Source organism: Giraffa tippelskirchi, chromosome 7 (genome assembly GCF_054371585.1).
Source record: "Giraffa tippelskirchi isolate mGirTip1 chromosome 7, T2T-mGirTip1v1.2.pri, whole genome shotgun sequence".
NCBI classification, from domain to species: domain Eukaryota; kingdom Metazoa; phylum Chordata; class Mammalia; order Artiodactyla; family Giraffidae; genus Giraffa; species Giraffa tippelskirchi.
In genome coordinates this window covers 131,895,854-131,901,853 of record NC_137281.1, presented here as the reverse complement: position 1 = coordinate 131,901,853, position 6,000 = coordinate 131,895,854, and the positions used below count along the sequence as shown (strand labels likewise).

The following is a 6,000-nucleotide window of genomic DNA, read 5'->3' as shown; positions in this document are numbered from 1 at the left end:
AGAAGAAATAAAGGTGCTTTGAAAGGATAGTACCAATGGTGGTAGTGAGACTGGCTTCAGTTCCAGATATATATTTTAAGGTAGAGGCCACAGGATTTCCTGACAGATTAAATGTGGGTGGGGATGGAGGAGAAGAGAGAGAAATCAAGAATGTCTCTCAGGTTTTGACCTGAAAAACTAGAATAGAGATGAGGAGCTTACTTGAAGAGAAGGTTAACAAGAGGAGGAGGGAGGCAGGATGAGGAGTTTGCTTTTAAACTAATAAACTAATAAACTCTGAGATACCTATTAGAAATCCAAGTGGAAATGTTGAATAAGTTAGATATACTGACTCCATCCTAAAGGAGATCAGTCCTGGGTGTTCATTGGACAGTCTGATGTTGAAGCTGAAACTCCAATATTTTGGCCACCTGATGCAAAGAGCTGACTCATTTGAAAAGACCCTGATGCTGGGAAAGATTGAGGGCAGGAGGAGAAGGGGATGACAGAGGATGAGATGGTTGGATGGCATCACCGACTCAACGGACATGAGTTTGGGTGCGCTCCGGGAGTTGGTGTTGGACAGGGAGGCCTGGCATGCTGCAGCTCATGGGGTAGCAAAGAGTTGAACACAACTGAGCGACTGGAGTGAACTGAACTGACTCAGAAGTTCAAGGGAAGATATAGAGGCTGAAGATATAAATTTGGGCAACATCAGCAAATAGATAAAATTTAAAACCATCTCTTTCACCATTGTATCTTTGATGCCTCACACAGTATAGATACTCAATAAATATTTGTTGAATGAATGAATGAATGGTATGAGGATCAAACAAGATAATGGGTATGAATGTGTTTTTCAAACTATAAATCCCTCTGCAAAGAAAAGGTCATACTCAATATTATAGTACAATTATCTTACAAACCTGGTGTGCTGCAGTCCATGGGACGCAAGGAGTCGGACATGACTGAGTGACTGAACAACAACAATCTTACAACCAGAAAACCTTTGAATGAGCAGTAAAGATTTAGCAAAAGTACAACTAGAAATCTTGCTTGTAACAGAAACAAACTCCAGATGGCTTCTTTCCTCCTCCCCCTTTTGATATTTAAAGTTGATACTGTCTTATACTATAATTAAGGGCAGTAAAGAACCATAAAAAAACTGAATGCTAGTGAAATATAGCAATATTTTTTTCCAGTGATGGCTATTCAAGTTGTCAGAAAGATTTTCACAAATTTTCAAGTGGTTTCAGAAGGAATGTTTTTTAAAAGGTAATTCTAAAACTGTATGAGTTTTACACGGACTTTCCTACACTAGATCACTCCATAATGCTAAATCCAATTGGCATTATTTTGCACTAAATAAAAATAGCCTTGACTTCCTTACATCCCAGTCCAATATTTTCATTTTTTTTAAAAAAATTTGTAAAAAAAAAAAAAAAAAAAAAAAAAAAAAATTTGTTAGATGAATCTTATTACTAGGCAAAATATTTCCTTGGGGCTTAAGTAACCATCCTAGAAAAATCCTCTAGTAAATTTCACATGATTGAAATTAAAAATTGCAAGTTATATTTCCTCTATTGCTTACGGAAATATAATAAGGTTAAGGGTTTTCTTTCTATGAAAGCTGAATGTTCTAATATGGAGACTTAAATTTTTTCTTGGAGCAAGAGAGGGGATAGGTAGGTAGATGAATGGCAAGTGGATGGGTGAACTTATTTACAAAACAGAAAGAGTTATAGATGTAGAAAACAAACTTACGGTTACCAAAGAGAAAAGGGTAGGAGAGATAAATTGGGAGATTGGGATTGACATATACACACTACTATTAATATATATAAAATAGATAATTAAGAAGAACCTACTGCTTGGTACTGGGATCTCTACTCAATACTCTGTAATGATCTATACATGTGAAAAGAATCTAAAAAAAAGTGGATATATCACTTTGCTATACAGCAGAAACCAGCACAACATTGTAAATCAACTGTACTCCAATAAAATTCTCAAAAAATTAAAAAATAAAAGTTACAAATTTTATTTTCTCTATTGCTTATGGAATTATAATAAGGTTAAGGGTTTTATGTCTATGAAAGCTGAGAGTTGCAAGATAAAGACAGTTTTTCTTGCAGCAAGAGAGAGGATAGATAGGTAGAGAAATGAATGAATGGATTGGTGGTGGAATGGATATTGGATGAATAGAAGTGAGGTTTGGGAGAAAGAGAGGCAGGAAGATGTAAAAGAATGAAGAGGAAAATAAGATATTCTGACTTTAACAAGGAGCCAAAATAATTCAATAAGATAGTCCTTTTAAAAATTGGCTGGTATAATTGATATCCCTATTAGAAAAATAAACCTTAATGCTAATCTCACATAATACACAAAAATTAACTTGAAAAGGATCACAGAAGTGAGTGTAATAACTAAATCTATAAACTGTCTAGAAGAAAACATGGAAAAAAACTGATGTTGATTCAAGCAAAGAGTGTTTAGGACACTGAAAGCATGAACTATAAAAGGAAAAATATTATATATTAAATTTCATCAAGTTTTAAGTATTTTCTTTTTGAAAATCACTAGCTATGGTTTTTCCAGTAGTCATGTATGGATGTGAGAGTTGGACCATAAAGAAAGCTGAGCACCAAAAAAACTGATGCTTTTGAACTGTGGTGTTGGAGAAGACTCTTGAGAGTCTCTCGGACTGCAAGGAAATCAAACCAGTCAATCCTACAGGAAATCAGTCCTGAATAGTCATTGGAAGCACTGATGCTTAAGCTGAAGCTCCAATACTTTGGCCATCTGATGCGAAGAACTGACTCATTGGAAAAGACCCTGATGCTGGGAAAATTGAAGGCAGGAGGAGAAGGGGACGACAGAGGACAAGATGGTTGGATGGCATCACCGACTTGATGGACGAGTTTGAGCAAGCTCCAGGAGTTGATGGACAGGGAAGCCTGGGATGCCACAGTCCATGGGGTCACAAAGAGTTGGACACGACTGAGCGACTGAACTGACTAAGCCTCAGAAGGAAAGAGTGAATACAGCGGATAAAAACATGTTAAACAAATATTGGTCAAAAATATGCCAAATACACTTTAAAACATCAATCAACTGATCTAATCAGTTTAGTGAACTTCAAACAGATAAATACAAAGAAAACCAAAACAAGGCTCATTATAAACTGCTGAAGCCCAAAGAAAATAGCAGCCAAAGAAAAAGTACACATTACATACAGAGGAACGATATTAAAAATTAGAGACAGCAAAAGTCCGAAGAATAAAACTTTCAAATGCTAAAAACAAAAAAAAACAAGCAACAACAACAAAAAATCTTTCAAGCTAGAGTGTTCATCCAATGGAAATATTCTTCAGAAAGGAAGGCAAAATGACATTTCCAGATAAATGAAAGATGAGAGAATATGCTGGTAGCCAAACCGCACTATAAGAAATGACAAAGGAAGTTATTCCGGGTGAACAGAAATCATACCAGCCTTACAGGAGGAACATAAGACACTAAAGACAGTAAATATGTGACTAGGTGTAAAGGCCATTTTTAAATTAAATTTTTTAAAAGATAAATGACTATGTAAAGTAAAATAACAACATTGTAACACATGCAACAGTTACATATGCAAAATCAATAGTACAAAGATGTTAGGGATGGTAAATAGAATAGGTGAATAGTATAATTGCTAGAGCAACCACTAAAACAGTAAGAATACAAAAGTTGTAATTAAAAATCCAATAAAGGAGATATAGTACAATATGGAGAAATAGTTTATTAATCCAAAGTAAGGCAAGAAAGAAAGAATAAAGAACAGACAAACAAGAACCAAAGAGATTTATACCCAATCATATCAATAATTATATTAAATTTAAATAGACTAAACACTCCAATTAAAGATAGAGTTTATCTTATTGAATAGAAAAATCCCAATATATGCTATTTACAAATAATACACTTTATAATGACACAGATAAACCCCAGAAAACACAAATTTTGGTATTAGAATGATAAAAGAAATATCTCTACAAATCCTGCTGATATTAAAAGGAATATGTCAGGACATTCATACTGAAGCCTTAAAATCTAACATCATGACCCAGCTGGCTAAATGTTCATTCAGAGTAATGACCGAGAGTTAACATAAACCATGGTTTGTGCTAAATAGTTTATGTGTATCCTTTCAGTCCTCCCACAGCCCTGTAGGGTAGATATATTTTTGTTCATATTTTGTACATGAGGAACTCAAGACTTACAGAGAGTAATTGACTTGCCCAAGGTCCTACACCTTGTTAAGAGCAGAGACACTTACTGGATTCACCTCTTGGGATTATTTTTACTCTCAAAACTGTCTCATTAGAATGAATCTAAATGAATATATTATATTTTAAAGGAAGAACAATTTTTTTCTTCACTGAAACGATTTTATAGCCTGAAGGTCACGAAGGAAGAATGGAAAAGCTACTCACTGAATTGCTGCCACTGTTGCCATGGAAACCTGAAGAGAGATTACACACACATCAGTTTTACAACTCCATCTTTTAATAGGTGCAGAACATAACCACAGGCTGCTGATTCCTCATGGAAAACTCCCTGAAAAATCCATTTAATCAAAAACCTCCTCAGCTTTTTCTCTAATACAAAAATCCCAATGCACACACTAAGTTGAACTTTGCCAGATAGGAGGATAATGATTCTCTTTTTCTGAACTGCTGCCCATCCTCTGCCTGTTAAGACATGAACCAAGACCAAAACAATTTTAAATAATACTGAAAAGCAAGAACAAGAGGTTACAGTGCATAGGATGCATCTGTCTTAAGAGCCAGATCAGAGGTGCTTAGAGGGACATGTGGGCACGGATTTAAAGGAGTAGTAAATATCACTGAGATAAATAGGCAAACATAGATCAGTCTCTCCCAGACAACTGAGGCAGCATCCTTCACTAGAAACAAAATAAAATGCTCTTTGGCAGCACAGAGCTATCACTGAGTATTTCTGTGATACTGAAGTATAGACGTATGTGTGTGTGTGCTAAATTGCTTCAGTCATGTCCGATTTTTTGCAACCCTATAGACTGTATGTAGCCCATCAGGTTCCTCTGTCCATGGGATTCTTCAGGCAAGAATACTGGAGTGAGTTGCCATGCCCTCCTCCAGGGGATTTTCCCGATCCAGGGGTCAAACCCTCGTCTCTTATGTCTCCTGCACTGGCAGGCGGGTTCTTCACCACTAGCGCCACCTGGGAAGCCTGAAGAAGTACAGACACTGTCAACTAAAAGTCAGCGGTCACAGTAAGATAAAATTCTGAAACTGAACAAGACATAAGTCTGTTTACAAATAGTGATGTCCTTGCTTATCTAAATTTAGGCCAGTTAATGAGCCTCTCTGCAACCTGATTTAAAAAGTCATAAAAGAAAACTGAAGCAAGGACAGTAGGTACAGAAAAGTAAGATATGATTCGCCTTATTTCTTTTTTCATGATGTTTGACTCAGGCTCAGTCCAGTAGAAATGATTTAGTAAATACCTTCTTTCGGATTTGTTTTAGTTGCAAATGGTAGAAACCCCAAAGTAACAACTTAGAATTTTGTTTTTGAACAACACAGAATTTTATTTCTCTCATATTTAAGTCCTCAGAGATCACTGAGAGTTGCTATGGCAGCTCCACAATCATCAGAGACCCAGGCTCCCCCTAGTTTGTCATCCCACTATACTCTGCCTCTGACTTCCAACTCATGCTCCAAGGTGGCTGTTCCCACTGCAGCCCACATATTCACAACAGAGCCAGCATAAAGGAGAAAGGAGGGCAGTCCCTTCCCCTTTAAGGACACTGCTCTCTACTTTCATACACTTCCTACTTAATTCCATTGACCATGCCCCACATGACTTGGTCTACCCCTGTGTGCCACAGACAAGCAGAACTTGGAAACCACCAAAGAGGAAGGGGGCAGTTGTTCTCTGCATGGTCCAGGTAACCACAGGAGTCAGAATTTGATGGATTCATTCATTTGTTCATAT

At 36.6% G+C, this 6,000-nt stretch overlaps 1 long non-coding RNA gene across 1 annotated transcript in view; it reads right to left on the bottom strand.

Moving 5' to 3' along the window:
- Window positions 1–1,684: 1,684 nt before the first annotated feature.
- The window catches only part of LOC145513401 (uncharacterized), a 189,993-nt gene continuing 185,677 nt past the window's right edge, over window positions 1,685–6,000 (bottom strand). The window contains exon 5 of the long non-coding RNA XR_014059368.1: window positions 1,685–4,483. This is a non-coding gene — a long non-coding RNA (uncharacterized LOC145513401). The remainder of the gene's footprint in view (window positions 4,484–6,000) is intronic.